Source organism: Trachypithecus francoisi, unplaced genomic scaffold (assembly GCF_009764315.1).
Source record: "Trachypithecus francoisi isolate TF-2019V2 unplaced genomic scaffold, Tfra_2.0 Lachesis_group4, whole genome shotgun sequence".
In the NCBI taxonomy this organism is placed as follows: domain Eukaryota; kingdom Metazoa; phylum Chordata; class Mammalia; order Primates; family Cercopithecidae; genus Trachypithecus; species Trachypithecus francoisi.
Window position 1 is genome coordinate 132,521,446 of NW_022681469.1, and position 19,992 is coordinate 132,541,437.

The window sequence follows — 19,992 nt, forward strand, 5'->3', positions numbered from 1 at the left end:
GTAGAGTTCTGAAAGGTAATTCCCATCTATATACCATCTACCCATACGCCTCTTTATAGAAGCAGGATCTCACAAAACAACTTATGGTATCCTTGTTTTATTTACGGATTCTGGTAATTAAAGTGGTGGATTATTAGTGTTGATAAAGTGAAAACATGTACAATATGTTGTCATGTAGAAGTCACTCTCTTTAAAATCTAGCTGTCTCAAACATTGGTCTTTTAAAACAGCTTTATTGCATTGCCTAAAACTGCATGAAAGAAATGAAATTAAACAGCCTCTGAGGGATGTTACCTTACTTATGTTCACAGAAGGATGGTGATTAACATCATTTGGATTTATTCATTGGACAGTTTATCTGAGTGATTATCTATGCCATCCGTTGTTTTAGGTGTTAGAAATTGAGTAGTGAGCAATTTAGATAAGGCCCCTACGCTCAAAGATTTTAACTTTTGATGGAGAATATAATACACATGTAAATAAAAAAGACAAGTTTAAATAGTAATAAATGGCAGAGAAGGTATTACTGGGTAGGGAGCTTGAGAGGACTGGGTAGTGTGGAGAAATGGAGTGGTCAGAGAAGACCTCCCTGAGGAGGTGACATTTTGGGTGATAGCTGAAAGTTTAGCTGAGTCAGCCATGAGAAAATGGGCTGGAAGTTTCTAGGCAGATATAAACAGTGTAAAGGAGCTAAAGGAAGAATGAACTTGGCATGTTGCAGGGACAAAGGGAACCCTTGAGTGAACCTAGGGAAGGGTGAGGTGAGGGGACAGTGGTCAGAGGTGACCCTGGAGGGATTGGATCATCTTGTATCCCATGTGAGAATTACAGGCAGGCAAGGGAAAGATAATTTGTATATTGCAAAGTCTTGTTTTCTTTTAGTGATACTCATAAACTCTAACCAACTTTCTGCTTTGTTTTGGTTATGAAATAATTGCAGTAATTCATTGTGTATATGTTTTTTCTCCAGAGGCCCTCTTAATGAAAAGATCTTGTTTCCTTCAGCACCTTATCTCATGTAATTTGTGTCCTTTCCATTGTTATATGCAGAACTCAAAGTCTTTGCTTTTTCTTCAGCTCCCTGCTTTTAATCTTTTCTACTTCCAAGCATGAATCCTCTTTCTTATTACCTGTACCTGCCTTCCACTTGGAAAGCGTGGCAGTCAGTCTCTGCTCTTCTCCAAGCCAAATTCTAGGAAGCTGCATTGGCAAGTGGATTATTGTTCTTCATTAGAACTTGTATTACTGAACAGAAACATAATGCTTGCCTTTATTTAGTACCTATGATGTGCCAGGTATGTTATATACATTCTATTCCTTCCAACATGTTGCAAAGGAAAATACTAGGCTTTTTTGATAGTGAAGGAAACTTACACTGCAGCTACTGAGCTAGTACTGATGGAGCTTGGATTTGAACTCCTATTAGCTTTACTCCAAAGCCTAATTTATTCTACCCCACCTCCCATTAACCCCCAACCTCACGACCCTTAGCAGCAACAAGTCTCTATTACTTAAAATTATGTTTAATGACGTGGCATTTTAGAGATCACATGATTCACCCCTCTTAGTTTAGCGATCACGTGATTCACCCCTCTTAGTTTTGAGCTGGGGCTGTGGAGGCCCAGAGAAGGTCAGTGAGTTTTAAAATAATGCACCTAATGGACAAACTGGTATCAAATTTTCACCCTGCTCATTTTCAGGCTAGTGTTTTTTCTGCTATATTTCCTTCATGAAAGGCCCCATCAATATATTTCTGTAGATATAAAAATATAATATTTCCACAGCATGAATTTGTTGTCCACAAACTTGTAAAAGTTAATTTTAAAAAGATGAGACGTTGCTTCTTCTTGGGCTACAATAATCCTTTGCCTTATTTTCCTTCCCTTTTCTGAACAATGAACAGGTATAAACTTTCTGGATGAATCTGATTTCTGTTAATAGAAAGCTGTGGTTTAAAAATGACTTTTAACATTTTGTTTTAATTTTAGAAATGTTTGAAAAGGAGTTTAAAATGTGTTACTATTTTCCTAGCCTTAACCTTATGCTTAGAAGTATGGGAATATTGGCCGGGCGCGGTGGCTCAAGCCTGTAATCCCAGCACTTTGGGAGGCCGAGACGGGCGGATCACGAGGTCAGGAGATCAAGACCATCCTGGCTAACACAGTGAAACCCCGTCTCTACTAAAAATACAAAAAACTAGCCGGGCGAGATGGCGGGCGCCTGTAGTCCCAGCTACTTGGGAGGCTGAGGCAGGAGAATGGCGTGAACCCGGGAGGCGGAGCTTGCAGTGAGCTGAGATCCGGTCACTGCACTCCAGCCCGGGCGACAGAGCGAGACTCCGCCTCAAAAAAAAAAAAAAAAAAAAAAAAAGAAGTATGGGAATATTGTGTAGAGTTTGCTGACTCATAGTTTCTCTTAGCGAGTAGAGTTTCTTCCTGTTATTGAGGAAGCCGTTAGGTCAGTGATATAACTTCTTTTTCTTAGTAATACGTTATGTTTAAAAATAAGTCAAAATCAGTTTATAAATTAATGTGATTGAGCATGCTGTTAACAGTGGTCTTAATATTTAAAAATACGCATTATTTATTTCTAAGGTTTGCATATTTTAGTAATTATGAGTGGAATATGGTAGACGAATAATAACAGACTAATAAATAGCTTAATTTACTTTCTGTATGTCTTTTTGACTCTCCTGTAACTTAATAGAATTTATCTTTTTCTTTAGAATAATTTTAATGGAATTAGTATCTTCTTTTTTAAATATTGGAAGGTACTTAAGTTTAAGCAAAAGAGAGTTTTTGCTCTTTAGGCCAAAATATCAAAACTAGACATTCTGACTATCTCTGTTCTTTAAAATTGTTCATGCAACTGATGCCCATATTCTGAAGACCCAGGTCATCATGATTTGACCTCCATCTTTTGCCATGAGCCCAGTGCCCCACATTGGACTCCTGATCTTTGCCTCAGGCTTTCCAGCTTCAGTGCCATTACTTGTTTTGCTTGGAATGCCCTCTGGATAGACAACTCCAGCCAGCCAAAATTCTACCTGTCCCTCTAAGTCCACTCAAATGCTGCTTTATCAATAAAGCATTTCCCGTGTCTCTATAACAGAAGCCTTCTTTTCTCATAGCACTTTCGGGAGCGTCTCTTTGACACCAGTTACCAGTACTGATAGCATTGGTATTGCACTATTACATACACAGGTGTTAAAATATATGTTGACTTGAGCTTAAGAGACTTGACAATTTGTGTTATACATGAACAGTTTTTTGCAGATTGTAGAGCCCTGTTATTTTATTTACACTTTTATCATCTTATCTTTGAGAGACACACTGTTAGGCTTTTCTCAGCTTTGATTCCACAGAACCTGTTTTCTGTTGTAGTTAAGGGTCTGCCTTCTGCAGTTATCAAGAGGTCCTTTGAGAGAACTCATGTCTTTGGGCTATAAATGTTGAAGGCACACTGTCACAAATAAAATCAGTGTTCGCTGTGTTTATGGTATTGGAAAATACTAACAATGATTTCCACTTTTTAATATTAGAGATGAGAAAACTGAGGCCCAGAGAGACTAGCCCTGTGTTACTTGCAGTGCTAGGCTAAGAAGCCTGGTCAGTACCCCTGGTTCATGGCTGCAAGGGCTTGTAGCAGGCCGTCATCAGTTCTGATGTCCTGTGTTGGAACTCCCGGCAGCCTCTTACACGATATATCAGTACAGCTCAGGCCTTTTCAATTGTTTTGCTTGCTTTATTTGTGAGCTGACCTGGATCCGAAAGATACCTCTTGTGGTGAATCAAGATTAAAGCTTTAACTCTCACCAGGAATCCCTGACTCTGAGCTGTTTAAGCCTGGAGGATCTTCCTGAACAGGTGGTATGGAATCAAGTTCAGTAGCCTCTTTAGTTTAAAACCCTTCTCTTCTTTTTCTCTAGTTACAGTTTTCAAAATAGTATTGTGAGATTAGCAAGCATCCTCAGTGTATTCAGTCTGGAGTTTGGAGGAATTTGGCCCAGGACCTTCCAAGTTGCAGTAATCATAGGTTTCTATGTCCTGTATTTTCCAGGACAGTATACTTTTCAAATACTGTGCATTATTGCTCACCAAAGTGTATTCTTGTTTGCTTCTTGTTTCAGGAAAATATATTATCAGAATTATTTTTTAAAATTAAGCATTTATTAAATTAATGATGTGGAAACTGAATTTCAAGTACCTTTTGCTATTTTAATTGTATGTTAAATTCCTCAAAGGTAACAGAGGGCATCAAACTTTTCTCTAACCGAGGGGAGGAACACCAGCCAAGACTTGCCTTGGGCATTGGTGGTAATAACTGATGCATACTAAGGGCTTTCTTTGTGCCAGGAGTTGTTCTAAATGCTTTATGTCAGGGCTGCTATTCCTCAGCGCTGTTGATATTTTGGGCTGGGTAATTCTTTGTTGGGGGCTGTTCTGTGCATTGTAGGATATTTAGCAGCATCTCTGGCCCCTACCGACTAGATGCTAGTGGTACCTTCTCTAGTCATGACAACTAAGAACGCCTCCAGACATTGCCAAATGCTTCAGGTCTTGACGGGTGAGGGAGGGGGAGTACAGAATCCTCCTCACCACACCGTTGAGAACCACTGTTTTTTATAAACTGATTGATTCCTTACAGCAACCCTCTAAGGTAAGTTGTAGTATAATTGTCCCTGGTTTACAGAAGAAGAAACGTAGGCATAGAGAGGTTAAGTAACTTGTCTAAGGTTATACAACTAGTAAGCAGCAGTACTGGAATGTGAAACGAGGAAATGCTCTTTCTGAGCTCTCACCCAACACAGCGTACTCAGACTGGCCACCAACTATTAGGGCTCCACAGATCCTGTAAGCCAGGAGGAATAATAAATGCTGGCAGGGACCAGGCAGAGCTGGGAGTGAGCAAGGTGGCTGGGTGGCAGACTGGTAAATGGGGGAGTATTGCCACAATTGCCTGTTTTTATAGAGGAACAAGAAATCTGGATTTTATTTATGTGAAAAACTGACATCTTTAATATTGCAGTTAATTCAATGTTTAAGAAACATTGTGTTCAAGACCAGCCTGGCCAATATGGTGAAACCCCGTCTCTACTAAAAATATAAAAATTAGTTGGGCATAGTGGCAGGCGCCTGTAATGCCAGCTACTTGGGAGGCTGAGGCAGGAGAATCACTTGAACCCAGGAGGCAGAGGTTGCCATGAGCCAAGATTGTGCCACTGCACTCCAGCCTGGGTGACAAAGCAAGACTCCATCTCAAAAAAAAAAAAAAAAAAAAAGAGAAAGAAACATTGTGCAAGCCAACAAATACCATCACCTCTGTAGGGACAAGATTTGGTCCCAGGCCGTTAGCCTGCAGCCTTCTTTGTGTGCACTGCAGCAGTGTGACGTTAAAGGGAAGTGTGCATTCATTTGATTTAGGAAATGAGGTGGATTCTATGTGGAGGGCAAAAGATCCTCTTTGTTGAAGACTGGAAATGAAGGTGGGTGAGGTGGGGCTTCTGGACTAGAAGGGGCCATCCAGCCCACTCTGAAATTTGAATTCTCCTCAGACTCAGTTTGAAAGTTACGTATTCCTCCTAAGTTTGAAAAGTGTTATTCATAACTATTTCTTTGATGACCTCCACTTGTCTGGGTGTTAAAATAGATATTTTGCAGGACACTGAGAACATGTCAGTTCTGGAGTTGACCAGTTGTATCCTGGAGAAACCACAGCCGTACCTTTTTGTTGACAGCCAGTAACCAGTGGAGTCCATGTTTGTTCTCTTTGAACGACGAGGCTCTCTGCCAGCTTTTTAGAAGCAATGGACTCTTGCTGGCCTTTGGAACATTTTCCTTGTCCTCAGGACCTGGCCTCCTCAGTCAAGCCTGCATGCCCTTGGCGTAAAAGGCAGGTATACGCTCCCATGCTGACTTCCTGGCAGTCTGTGCCATTCCACCTTTCCATTCCAGCTGCACTTCCTGTGACTCCCACACATGGGCCTCTCCAGATTGTCCAGCTCCTTGCTGTTCACAGACCTGCTTGTGCTTCTCTTTTTTTTTTTTTTTTGAAACAGAGTCTCGCTCTGTTGCCCAGGCTGGAGTGCAGTGGCCGGATCTCAGCTCACTGCAAGCTCCGCCTCCCGGGTTCGCGCCATTCTCCTGCCTCAGCCTCCTAAGTAGCTGGGACTACAGGCGCCCGCCACCTCGCCCGGCTAGTTTTGTGCTTCTCTTTTTAATTTAGTCTACCCTTTCCTTGGAACAGAAATTTTCGTTTCTTTGAAAGTCTCATTTTCTCTAAGGCCAGCCTTTTCATTAAGCCTTTCTGGCCATACAAACCAGAAGTTCAGTCTTCTTTGTATTATAATTATCTTTGACTCTGATTTCTAATTATTTGTATAACTGTATTACCTCCTTTATCAAACTCATTCAAGCTTGATAAAGGAGGTAATACAGTTACATAAATAATTAGAAATCAGTTATTTAAGATTGAGGATCAGTGCCATGTCTTCCATTTTATTTCCCGCATAGCATTTAGCATGGTATTTTACTTATGGGAGATGCTCAATAAATATGTCCATTTGTTTGGGTTAGATGGGTTCCTACTCATGTAGTGATTTCTTTCTATTTCTCTATACTTGTATTCATTTTTGTAGTGTGTTATTAGAATGACTTCACTAAATAGCATTCAAAATATATTGGAAAGAAAGATTACCAATTTAGTTAATGTGGGAGAGTTGGGAACATTTTTATTAATTAAATAAAAATATTCTTGGTTTATTTAATATACTGCTGACCCTTGAATAACACAGGTTTGAACTGCACAGGTCCAGTTGTATGTGAATTTTTTTTGTAAAACAGGGACCTGACCTAAAATAGTTTTCACAGCATGCCCTGTATGCTGGTCGTCCTGGAATCAATTCCCTGCATATACCAAGGGAGGGCTGTACTATGTTGAAACTCCAACCATATATGTAAGTTTTTCTCACCTTAGTTAGCAAGTACTCAGATGACTTTGTACTTTCATACAGTGATAGTTGCAATTTTTAAACTAATTGAATGCCTAACACATGCCAAGCATATCTTTGGGTGCTAAGAATATAGAATGTTCTCTAGGAGTTTTCAGTATAGTGCTGAGAAGAAGATGTGAACAATATGTGAAACATGTGAAAGACTGGAGGTGCTCTTAAAGAAAGGTATGTGGAATATATATTATACATACGTGGTCAGAGAAAGTTTCATTGAGGAAGTGATACCTAAGCTACCTTGAACAATGAATAGGCTTATTCTTGCTGTTAATATGATAGTTTGGTGTTCAAAGTAAAGGCATTCCAGGCAGAGGGAGAACTGGGGCAAAGGCAGGATGGTGAAACTTCCTGTGTTAGTCCATATGTGTTGCTTCCTATAGATACCTTAGGCTGGATAATTTTTATAAAGAAAAGAGGTTTAATTGGCTCACAGTTCTGTGGGCTATACGGGAAGCATGGCTCGGCTTTTGGTGAGTCCTCAGGAGGCTTACAATCATGGGAGAAGGAAAAGCTGGAGCAGCATGCCACATGGCAAGAGCGGGAGCGAGAGAGAGAAGGGAGATGCCACACATTTTTAAACAAGCAGATCTCACACGAACTCAGAGTAAGAGCTCACTCATCACCAAGCGGATGGTGCTAAGCCATTCATGAGGGATCCACCCGCATGATCCGAACACCTCACACCAGACTCCACCTCCAACACTTGGAATTACATTTCAGTATGAGAATTGGAGGGGACAAACGTCCAAATTCTATCACGTTCTGTGCAGGGGAACTGAAAATGGTAAGCACTGGGTGAGGGAAATGGTATCTTGAGTAGAGGAATGAATGTTTTGGAGATGAATAAGACTGAATTGTTGGAGTAATGTGGGTGAGGGATGATTAGGAAATAGTGAAGGAAACTGATGAGAGATAGTAAAGGGATGGAGTTGGTCACCATTCTGACTCTTTGGAGGATAGAGTCAGCAGCAGAATCAAATTTAATACTTTTTCTTTAGACAAACTGTAAAGAAGATTTTACTGGTTATTATTGGTTATTCTTAAACATTTTAAAGTACTTATGGGCAGCATATGTACTATATATGTATTATATATAGTATATATGTATTATATATAGTATATATATTGTATATAGTATATATGTGTATTATATATAGTATATGTGCTGCCTATATATATCTGTATCTCCATAGTCATAATTTATTGCTTGTTTTGTTGCATTATTTGAGAGCAAGTTTTTTAAGAATGGTGCTAGTTTTAAACCTTTATTGAGAGCCTTATGAAATTAAAGAGATCCTACTACTTTTGTTGTATTCTCTGCCTCTGTAATGTGCTCTGAGTCTGTTCTCATTATTAGACTGTAAGGCACACTTTATTTTCTGAGTATTTTAGCCTGTAGTTGAATTGAGTCTTGTGATCAGTTGTCTTTGTGTGATTCTATTTTCTGAAACGTGAGTTAGGCTGATGGTAAAGGGGATCACGAGGTTACTTCTGTTGCTGATCTTCTTGAGGGTCTGATTTTCTCTATGACTGCCTAAGAAGTCTTTTCGTTGTTTTTTTTGTTTTGTTTTGTTTTTTGTTTTTTGAGACAGGGTCTTGTTCTGTCGCCCAAGCTGGAGTGCAGTGGCACAGTCTTGGCTCACTGCAACCTCTGCCTCCCAGATTCAAGCGATTCTCCTGCCTCAGCCTCCTAAGTAGCTGAGATTATAGGCGCCCACCACCAAGCCCAGCTAATTTTTTTTTTTTTTGTATCTTTAGTAGAGACAGGGTTTCACTGAGTTGGCCAGGTTGGTCTCGAACTCCTGACCTCCTGATCTGCCCACCTTGGCCTCCCAAGGTGTTGGGATTACAAGGTGAGCCACTGTGCCGGGCCAGAAGTCTTTCAGAGAAAAGGATACTGGTGATTTTTAAAACCTAGGCATCAAGATTTTGAGATGGACTTTCCCTATCTCTCACATGCGCTAAGCTTTGGACTACAAACCTTTATCTGTGGTATGATTCATACTTCTTTTTGGACCTATGTGCTGTTCTTATATATCACATCATGGGTGATAATGTATGTAACTTCTGCCTGTTGGTGGATACCCCTGGCCATACATGTGAATGGCACACCTTTCATTAACCTGCTGTATTTTGTGACATAGGGTGTTGGTCTCAGCTGTCTCCTGGGGCAGTTGATGTTACATCTTCCCTAGCATTGCTGTTAGTGTGCCACTTCCACCAATCAAGAGCCACCAAAGGGACAGTGAGTAGAAGATGGCTCTGTCAACTGGAGTGACATTTTCAGGAACACTTATCTCCCACATTCTTGAGAAGTTTTATGTTGTTGAATGAAAAGAAAGCTAGCTTGTCTATGAATAACTGTGCTGGCTTTGCTGACGACTTACCAGCTGGCCCTTGGCAATTCAGCTTCTGTTTAGAAAGCTGAACAGAAAGATAGGTCTGGGGAGGCAATGAAGAATGTGTGATGAACACACATTCTTTGGGATGAAAGATAGTTACTAAAAGAAGAGTACACTTTTAGCCACTTGCCTATGATTCCTAGGAGGGCAGTGAGCTCACTGCTGTTGATACTATTGATTTTCAGATCTAAATTAATAAGATCTCAAGTCCTATGCTGAAGGTTGACGGCATTTATTTGAAAATTGCTTGTAGTAAGTATTGAAGGAATGACATTATGTGATGCAGAGATGTCCTCATATGCATTGGAAAATATTTCAAGTTCCTTAATTGAGGGACCTTCACCTGTCTAGCTAGTAATATGACTCTTGACTCCTTCATTGCCAAAGCTGGTGATACATCTCTAAGATGAAGTTTTAAATATTCGTAGGAATATTTATATGTACACTGAAGAGCAACACAACTCCTCGAGTGCTGGTCTGCTGATGGTTGACAGAACTAATGAGTCAAAATCGGCAAAAATAATGGTAACTTTGCACTAGCCATCAGGTATTTTATAACTGATGTATTGTGTGATTTTTTAGGAAAGCTAACAGTAGATTTTGTTATGGAGGACCAAAGAAAAGTTCTGGAAAAAGACAGTCAACAACTAAAAAATCATCAGGATTTTGTACTTGTGGAAGTGACCTTATTAGTCTCCTAAAGGAAAAATTGGGTTACAGATAGCTCTGTGACCTGGAAGATTAAAACAAAGGAGTTTCTAGGTGAGCTGTGGAGAAAATACAGCTATGTGCTGCATAACAACATTTGGGTCAATGACGGACTGCATATATGATGGTGGTCCCATAAAATTATAATACCATATTTTTACTCTATCTTTCTGTGTTTAGGTATGCAAATACTACTTCTCGTTGTGTTACAGTCGCTTACAGTATTCAGCACAGAAACATGCTGTACAGGTTTATAGCCTAGAAGCAATAGGCTGCACCATATAGCCTAGGTGTATAGTGGGCTCTACCATCTAGGTTTGTGTCAGTTAACACTGTGATAATGAGGAAGTTACCTAATGACACATTTCTCAAAATGTATCCCTGTCATTAAGTGACACATGGCTGTATTTAAGTTTAGGAGTTAGAGCCAAAGCTGAGAAAGGGGGGAAAAGGCTGCAAAATCAATTTGAACACCAGGAGAAATCCACTATGAGGAGAATAAAAGGTTGGAGACAATAGAAGCTGGAGGAAGGTAGCTGTAGAGACCCTGTTTCAGTTACTTTGGGCTACCTTACAGCAGCTTCTAAAAAAAAAAAGAGAGAAACAAATGAAAGAATATTCTTAATCCCCAGGGCCCATCTTGAGAGAGACTTGCACTGAACAAGTGATGAGATCCAGCTCCAACATGCCAGCTGGCTGGCTCAGCCCATGCTAGTGAAATAACTGACTACCAAGTTGTTGACCCCTGCAGGGTCGATGAGCTAACAAGTGTTTCGTACCACCCAACATTACTGGGCGGCTGTGTGGCATCTTCCCATTTTGCCAACCTGTAGTCTATGGAATGACCTATATACGTTGTCAAATGCCTTTCCTCTTTCTGGCTTGCTCTTCTTTCCCTGGACCAAGCAACAGTCCTAATGGCGTGGTTATTGTCAATAATGTAGACTTGATTTTTTTCCCTCTCTTCAGTCATTCCCTTGTATTATTTATATATCTTCCCTATTGGCTAGTTGTAGATTCTGCTGAGAGCATGAGACCTTTTGTATTACCTTTGAACCGTTTTAAATGCCTGTGTGGTGTTACATTTCTTTGGTTTTCAACGCTTATGGTTGGCTAAAATGGGAACTCTTAGTGGACTTACATAGGACCCACTTTATAATTGTTTTCTGTTCTACAAATAGATACAATTTATTAGTTTTTTTTTTTTCATTTTTATGGCATAGAAGAATATTCTTGTTTCTGCATTTTTTTTTTTTTTTTTTGAGACGGAGTCTCGCTCTGCCGCCCAGGCTGGAGTGCAGTGGCCGAATCTCAGCTCACTGCAAGCTCCGCCTCCTGGGTTTATGCCATTCTCCTGCCTCAGCCTCTGGAGTAGCTGGGACCACAGGCGCCCGCCACGTCGCCCGGCTAGTTTTTTGTATTTTTTAGTAGAGACGGGGTTTCACCATGTTAGCCAGGATGGTTTCGATCTCCTGACCTCGTGATCCGCCCATCTCGGCCTCCCAAAGTGCTGGGATTACAGGCTTGAGCCACCGCGCCCGGCCTATTTCTGCATATTTTATGTTTTAAAATTTCATCTCTATGCTCCCCTGAATTACTGATTCATATCCAGCTGCTTACTTTATCACGACTTGGATATTAATAAGCATCTCATGCTTTATGTCTAAACTGAACTGATATTCTTGCTCAAAACTGCCCCTTCTCTAGCTTCCTGCTTTCACTAAATAGCACATCCATCCTTTCAGTTTCTCAAGCTCTAAATCTTGCAGTTCTGTTTTAGTCCTCGTTTTCTCCCATACCCCATGGCTAATCTGTCACCAAATGCTTTGGGCTCCTTATTTAGAACCAATCTATTCTCATCCCCTCTACTGCCCTCACCCTATTCTATGGAGTCAGTACAGTACATCATCTCTCTCCTGAATTATTGCCGCTGTCTCCTAACAGGTTTCTCCACGTCTATGCTTTTTTCAGCAGAGCAGCCAGAGAGCTTGTTAAAACTTAAGCTACATTATTTTTCTCTTCTACTGAAAATCTTCCAGTGTCTTCTCATCTCATTCAGAGTAAGACTTTACAGTGGCCCATACACAAGGCCCAGCCCTTTGTTAACTGATCTGTCATCATCTGATGTTCTTCCCCTCTCTCACTTGGCTCTAGCCTCGCTGGCCACCTGGCTGCACTCCTCTGTGACCATCTCCACCCCTCCTCAGAACTTTTGCCCCTATTCTTCCCTCTATCTGAAGTGTCCTTCCTCCTCGTATCTATCTGGCATTTCTCCCTTATCTCCTGCTAGTTGTTGCTCAGATGCCGCCTGCTCAATGAAATCTTCTTGACCTCTCAGTTTAAAATGACAACGTTTCCAGCCCTACTTTGTCTTCCATCCGCTTCCTCAAGAAGGTAAACTATGTAAGGATAGATGTTTTGTTAATCATCATGGGAGTACTCAGAAGAAGACCTGACACAATTTTAGTGCTCAAACGTATTTGTGGGTGAATGAAGTAGATGTGGTATATTCTTGGCAAACTTTGAATTTGCAAACATTATCAAGTGCAATTCTGAAACCATGTAGTTCATGTCCAGATTCAGCTTCTCAATGTATATTTTAGGTTTGTCTCGTAAATTATGAAAACATTGATATGCGTTTACCCAGCCATCTTTAAATCTTAATATTTTTCTCTGCATTATGTGTCAAATGAAAGTTTAGTAATATTTTTAATATTCCTATAGGAGATAGATCACACAGAAATTACATTGCTTTAAAAAACAGTTGGAGTTCAGGAGATAGATTAATGTCTGCCAGAGGAGTGACTTAAAAGCACTATGACATGTGTTTTTCCTCTTTAAGTTTTCTAAGTCATTGATGTTAATTTCTAAATAAATCTGAGTCTTAAAGCAGATTGTTGAAAGGTTAAGTTCTGTTATGTGCACACAATTACTTTTATCTGCTGATGGTAACAGAAATCATTGAATGAGACAAGACTACAAAACAAAGACCAAACTTTAATAGGCAGCCTTGGATGTGTGTGTGTGTGGGAAGAGGGCAGAACACAAAGCATTCAAGAGTGAGCAGATTTATTAAGATGGAATGAAAGCATTAATTACATCCCGAAGGAAAGTAAATGACACTGGAAAATACAAGGCCTAGAAAATAAAGATTAAGAATAACACCATGGAGATAATATATAAAGATGTTACCATGGAGTTGGGCTGTCAAAATTCATAAAGAAAAGTAAGGAGAGGAGCAGAAGGAAGTGCAGTTGAAATGTGCGTCCTAGTGTAATAAGTCAGCCATGTGAATTAAATAACACATGGTGTGTCTGAGCCTTGGTAGGTGGTGCTTTGTAAAAGATCTGTCTTTTCCCAGGGGTCCCTGAGTTCTAGTGCAGGGAACAAATGAAGTTTGTTCGTTTGTTTGTTCATTTTGAAGCCAAGTTACAACAAATTTGGCTTGTAAAAGTTTGTGGTGTATGTTATACACATTTTTACTAAAGACCTGAGCAAACTTTAGACCCTGAACCATTGGATGATGTGACTTCACTATTTCACATACATCTTATAACAGCAGCAATAATCAAAGACCATTTTCAGTTATATAAGTGACATTGGCTCAAAATGAAAATACAATGACTTCTATCTATAGTCACGCACCCTTTAGAAGCCTTTAAATATCTCCATTTGTGTTTCGGTAATTTGATAGTTGTATTAAGGGCAGAATGATTTGGGTGTCCAGAATTCTTATATGGGTTTTCCTTTAAGTCTATTAGTGCAACTCAAACTGTTGTGTAGGTAAGAATTGTTATACAAAGGTACGTGTACAAAATTCATATACATTCTGTGTTATAGCATGATTTAAGAGGTTTTTGAGGATGTTTGGTTTCTCTTTGCCTTTAAGTGTAGCACATACTTAAGAGCAAAGTTGGTCTCATGGTTTTTTTGCCATGAAAATTTGCCTTTGCTTTCTTTGCTATACAGTAGTTACCTCTTATCCATGTACAGTACATTTCAAGCCCCCCCAGGGGATGCCTGAAACAACAGATAGTACCAAACCCCTATAAACATTTCGGTTTTACTTATGCAATAATGGGCGGATAACATATATAGTGTGGCTATTCTGGACAAAGGGGTGATTCATGTTCTGGGTGGGATGGAGTGAAATAGTGGGAGATTTCATCACGCCACTTATAATGACACACAATTTAAAACTCATGAACATTTATTTCTGGAATTTTCTATGTAATATTTTTGTAGTTCAAGCAGTTGACCACAGGTAACTAAAACTGGAAAGCAAAACAGCAGATAAGATTGGGGAGAAGGATTATGGCACATACATATGCTACATATGTATATGTATACTATATGCATCTTATGTTTAAATGTATTCGTACTGTGTGTATGTGTGTATATACTGTGTATAGATAGACAGGTACAGACACAGCAGTGCCATCTCAAAACAGCCTTATGCGTTTATGTTTTTCCAAATAAATCAGAAATAAGTTTTTTTCCGAATGAATCAGAAGTAAGTTGCATACATGATGACACTTATCCTTTAGTACTTCAGTGTGCATCTCCTAAGAATAAGGCATTCTCCTACATAACCATTACTAAACTGTAATCAATTCTCCAATTGTCTTTTGTGGCTTTTGTTTTTTAATTCAAGATTCATTCTAGGCTTGTGCATTATGTTCGATGCCCGTGTCTCTTTATGCTCTTTTCTATTTGAAGAGTATTCACAACACTATCCTTTTTATTTTTGTTTTTCACCACATTGGCTTCTCTGAAGAGTCCAGGATAGTTGACTTGTAGAATGTCCCATATACTGTTTATTATTATTTTTTTAATGACTAAATTCAAGTAAAACTTCTGACAAGGATTTATCATAATTGATGTTATATGGTTCTTGTTGCAGCATATCAGAAGGCAGGTAATGCCAGCTTGCTTCAATATTGATGCTGTTTGATTACTTGGTTCAGGTGGTGACTGCCAGATCTCTCCACTGTAAAAGCGTATCATCCCCAATGAAATTATTAAATATTCTGAGAGATGCTACTTTGAAACTATAATACCATATGCCCCAACAACCTTTTAATAATTGCCGGCGTCCATAATGGTCCTTGCCTGAATCTGTTACTACACTGGGAGTTGCAAACCATTGATTTTTCTAATTTTATTATTCCTTTTACATTTTTATCTGACTTTTTTCTTTATAGAAGAACTCTTCCCATGCCATCTGTCTTTTATTTACAATATTACTGTGGACTCATGGAATTTTTAAATTTGTCCAATGTAAATTCCAACATTACTGTCATTATTCATTTTTATGTTCAGGTTGTCCCAAATGGACCAGGGGGAGCCCCTTCATGACAGGCTACACAATTTTTTTAAAGGTTATAACTTTTTGTGTCTTCTTTAAGAAATCCTTGCAAAAAAAGATTGCAAAACAATTGTCCTACACATTCTTCTAAAGCTTTGTGTTTTTAATTTTTATGTTTAAGTCTGTAAATCATCTTAAATTATTTTTTACCTGGTGTGAGTTAGGGTTTGAAGTTCCTTTCAGTTTTAATATCTGGTTGTTTTCTGCACTGTTTGCAGAAAACAGACTTTATTTTCACCATTGGATTACTTTGACAACTTTGTCAAAATTGAAATGACCATATATGTCTGGACCTGTTTATATACTCTCTATTATGTTCTGTTGACCTGTTTGTTTATTCTTATGCTGGTACCATACTGTTTTGATTACTGAAGCTTTGTGGAAAGTCTTTAAGCTAGGTAATGTGTCTTCTAGCTTTGTTCTTCTCCCAGATTGCTTTGGACAGGCTTATTTCTTTGCATTTTGTATACATTTTAGAATTAGCTTGTCAGTTTCCATTAAAAAAAAAAAAAAGCATGGTGGGATTATGATTGGGATTGAGTTGAATCTGTATATCAGTTTGGGGAGAATTGATATCTTAACAATACGAATTCTTCCAATCCATGAACATGGTATATCTCACAATTTATTTTCAACTACTTCCATTTCTCTCAGCAGTATTATGTAGCTTTCAGTTTTATGATATTGCATATCTTTTATTAAATTTATTCCTTAGTGTTTTGTTTTTGATGCTATTTTAAATGGCTGCCCTGCCTTTCTTTTTTTTTCTTTCTCTCTCTTTCTGTGTCTAGTTTCTTCTCCCACTCTCCCAGATTGAAGGAAGTGGTAAATATATGAATCACAAAATCATAAAACTGAGCTCTTGTTAACAAAGTTTTGTTGTTGTTGTTTGCTTGCTTTTTTAAATGGAAGAGCAAAAGTAATCTTGATGCGGCATGATAGATGTAATTATAGAGGTCTGTGTACACTTTTCTCTGATGGGGCAGAGAACTTTAGAGGAGTAAGAGGAAACAAAGGTTTCCCTGAGAAAATGGGCTTTGAATCAAGGCTTATCAAATGGATCAGAACTTTAGAGATAAAGAGAGTGGCACTCGAGGTGCTTACTGGAGAGAAAAATGCAATCAGAGGTTTGTGAGAACATTATGTCTTTAGGGAACTGCTTGTGATTTTTTCACCATGGTGAAGTGGTTGTGGAGACATAGGCCAGTGTTAGGTTAGGCAAAATTAAAGAGTTTGAGCTCTACCTGAATGAAGGTCCCAAGAAACCATTTAGTAAATGATCTCATAAATTTAATTTGCTTCTGTAAAAAATCTGCTGCTGTCGACTAAGTGCTTTTTAAAAAAATTGAACTAATGCTTAATATTTGGAAAATTTCCTGTTACAATTCAGATTTCTGGCATCCACTGATAAATAAAAGTCTGCGCTCTCTTTCCACACATATAGCCCCTGAAGATTGGGCCTACACTCCTCTCCTGTTTGTTCCTCCTTGTCTCCTGAGGCCAACTGTTAGTTTCTACTTTTCTTTCAGCTTACATTGTTGTTTTTTTAATGTCAGGGATGTGTTTATCCATGGCTCTTCCCAAAATCCTTCTTTGTGTGTTTCTCTATGTCTCTTTCAGAATAAGAGACTTAGAGAGCCACATTTTTTTTTTTTTTTTTTTTTTTTTTTTTGAGACGGAGTCTCGCTCTGTCACCCAGGCTGGAGTGCAGTGGCCGGATCTCAGCTCACTGCAAGCTCCGCCTCCCGAGTTTACGCCATTCTCCTGCCTCAGCCTCCCAAGTAGCTGGGACTACAGGCGCCCGCCACCTCGCCCGGCTAGTTTTTTTGTATTTTTTAGTAGAGACGGGATTTCACCGTGTTAGCCAGGATGGTCTCGATCTCCTGACCTCGTGATCCGCCTGTTTCGGCCTCCCAAAGTGCTGGGATTACAGGCTTGAGCCACTGCGCCCGGCCTAGAATAAGAGACTTAGACAGCCACATTTTAAGAGAGTGAAACAGATATCTACTTGGAAATGAAGAGTTGTCCTACAAAGTTTGAAATTATGCAAGTTCCCCCCGCCACGTGCCTCCAGTTAACCAGTCAAAATGTACATAATTTCAAAGCTTTTGGCCCAAATGAATTGTGAGTTGTGTTGGTGCATGCTTTTGAAGTACAGTGAAATGTTTTAATGAGTAAACAGAAATGTCTGTTCTCCTATTAGGATTAGTTTTGTTGTTGCTGTTGTTTTTTGTTTTGTTTTGAGACGGAGTCTCGCTGTGTCACCCAGGCTGGAGTGTAGTGGCCGGATCTCAGCTCACTGCAAGCACCACCTCCCAGGTTCACGCCATTCTCCTGCTTCAGCCTCCCGAGTAGCTGGGACTACAGGCGCCCGTCACCATGCCTGGCTAATTTTTTATATTTTTAGTAGAGATGGGGTTTCACCGTGTTAGCCAGGATGGTCTCGATCTCCTGACCTCAGGATCTACCCCGCCTCAGCCTCCCAAAGTACTGGGATTACAGATGTGAGCCAGCGCGCCCAGCCAGGATTAGTTTTTATCTGTATGTGTTTTGAATTATGTGAGGTTTTAGGAATAAGCTCTGATATGTTTGTCCTACTTGTGGGAGCTGTTCTGAGGTTTAAATGACATAATGTATCTTCAGTACTCAGCATTGTGTCTAGACACAGTAAGTCCAGGTGTAAGGAAGCTCTGTTCATTTTGTTATTATGTTAATATATGGTATATAATGTCATGTAATAGATAATTATGTTATATTAATATGTGGAGTTAGTTTATACTTTTGTCCTGTTGCATGTTGCAGCCTTTCATAGTCTTGTGTTGTTACATGTTCTTGTTCAGATAATGTCAGTAATATTCTAGCTTTATTTAATGATAGAATAGCTTTTGTTTTTAACATTCTGAATCAGTATGTAGGATTTTGTCTTTTATTTCAAATATTGAAATGCCTATAAAACTGTCTGACTCCAGTCCCTTTGCTAGATAATTATTTTTCGCTTTTTTCAATATTCTTTTTCTGGAATAGTTTATTCTATTCAGGTCATTTGCTTCTTCTTAGTGTAATTTATTTATTTCCAGAGTATTGACTTTAGTTATGGTTTTCAAATGGAATTAAAATATTACTTATACTTTGAAAGTGACCTCTTCTTTAGTGGTACTTGTATTCCTTTATTAGGACTCCCTGTATTAGTACTTTACATATGCCCTCTTAAAGGACTGATCACTGAGTTTATCTATATATTTTTAATTTGTTTATGAAGTGTTCATCAAGTGCAAAAGTAGAGTTTTTGTTATAAAGAATCACGTTTTTCCCACTCCCCAGCTTGCAACAGTTATCATTCTCCTTTTGGATTTACTAATTGTATTCATTGTTTTTCTTTTTTCTTTTCTATCCTTTTCCATATAGAATAGTTACAGCTTTCTAACTTTATTATTTAAATGCCTAATTATTTTATTTTACTTTTTAATTTACAAGTAATTAAATTACTTTAAGGTAGTGATTTTGATAGTAAGCCCAAGTTTACAGCTTTCCACTGTTTCTACTGTCATTTTTTTTTTCCAATAGTTTGTTTTACTTTTTAAATATTTTTACCCCAGTTATTTTAGAAAATAGTACTGGAAGTCTATTCTATGTTATGGAAGTCTATTTTATGGCACTGCTCATTCTCTATAGAGTTCCTTATTACAAGATTTATTACGTGTTTTTTGGTGGTCTAGTTTTGTTACCAATTTTATAAATATGGCTTACCTCCTCAACATAGTATATAGTCTATGACTGTAGAGTTAAAATAATTATCTGTTTTAAAATTTTAATTATAGTATTGAAATAATCTGTATTCATATCATTAAAATATCAAATAGGCTAAACAAGTAAATGTCAAAACCTTTCATTGTGATTATAATCTTCCATTTACATAGCATTTGCCTTTTTTTTTGTTCTAAAAACATTTTGTATCTCTGTTCTTTCACATAAAGCATACACTGATACTGAGTGGTGAATATTAAGCCTAATTATATATATATATTTATACATATATTTTATATATATTATATATATATATATGTATATTTGGAGTGAGCCTCACTTTGTTGACCAGGCTGGAGTGCAGTGGTGCAGTCTCGGCTCACTGCAACCTCCGCCTCCCTGTTCAAGTGATTCTCCTGCCTCAGCCTCCTGAGTAACTGGGACTACAGGCGTGCATTAGCACGCCTGGCTAATTTTTATATTTTCAGTAGAAACGGGTTTTACCATGTTGGCCAAGCTGGTCTCAAACTCCTGACCCCATGTGATCCACTTGCCTCAGCCTCTCAAAATGCTGGGATTACAGGTGTGAGCCACTGTGCCCGGTCACACTTCTCAGTTTTTAAAAATCCCAGTATTAACCATACTTGCTGAGCTGAGAGAGTATATGTCAGAATTTTCAGAGCTTAATTATGCACCTTGAGTTATTGTGGACTTATTAAAAGCCTTTGTGTGAGCTGTGAACCTCCTCTGACTTTTTTTGG

At 38.8% G+C, this 19,992-nt stretch overlaps 1 protein-coding gene across 2 annotated transcripts in view; it reads left to right on the plus strand.

The window, feature by feature from the left end:
- Positions 1-19,992, plus strand: part of STARD3NL (STARD3 N-terminal like) — a 60,360-nt gene that overhangs the window by 1,012 nt on the left and 39,356 nt on the right. The window lies entirely within an intron of this gene.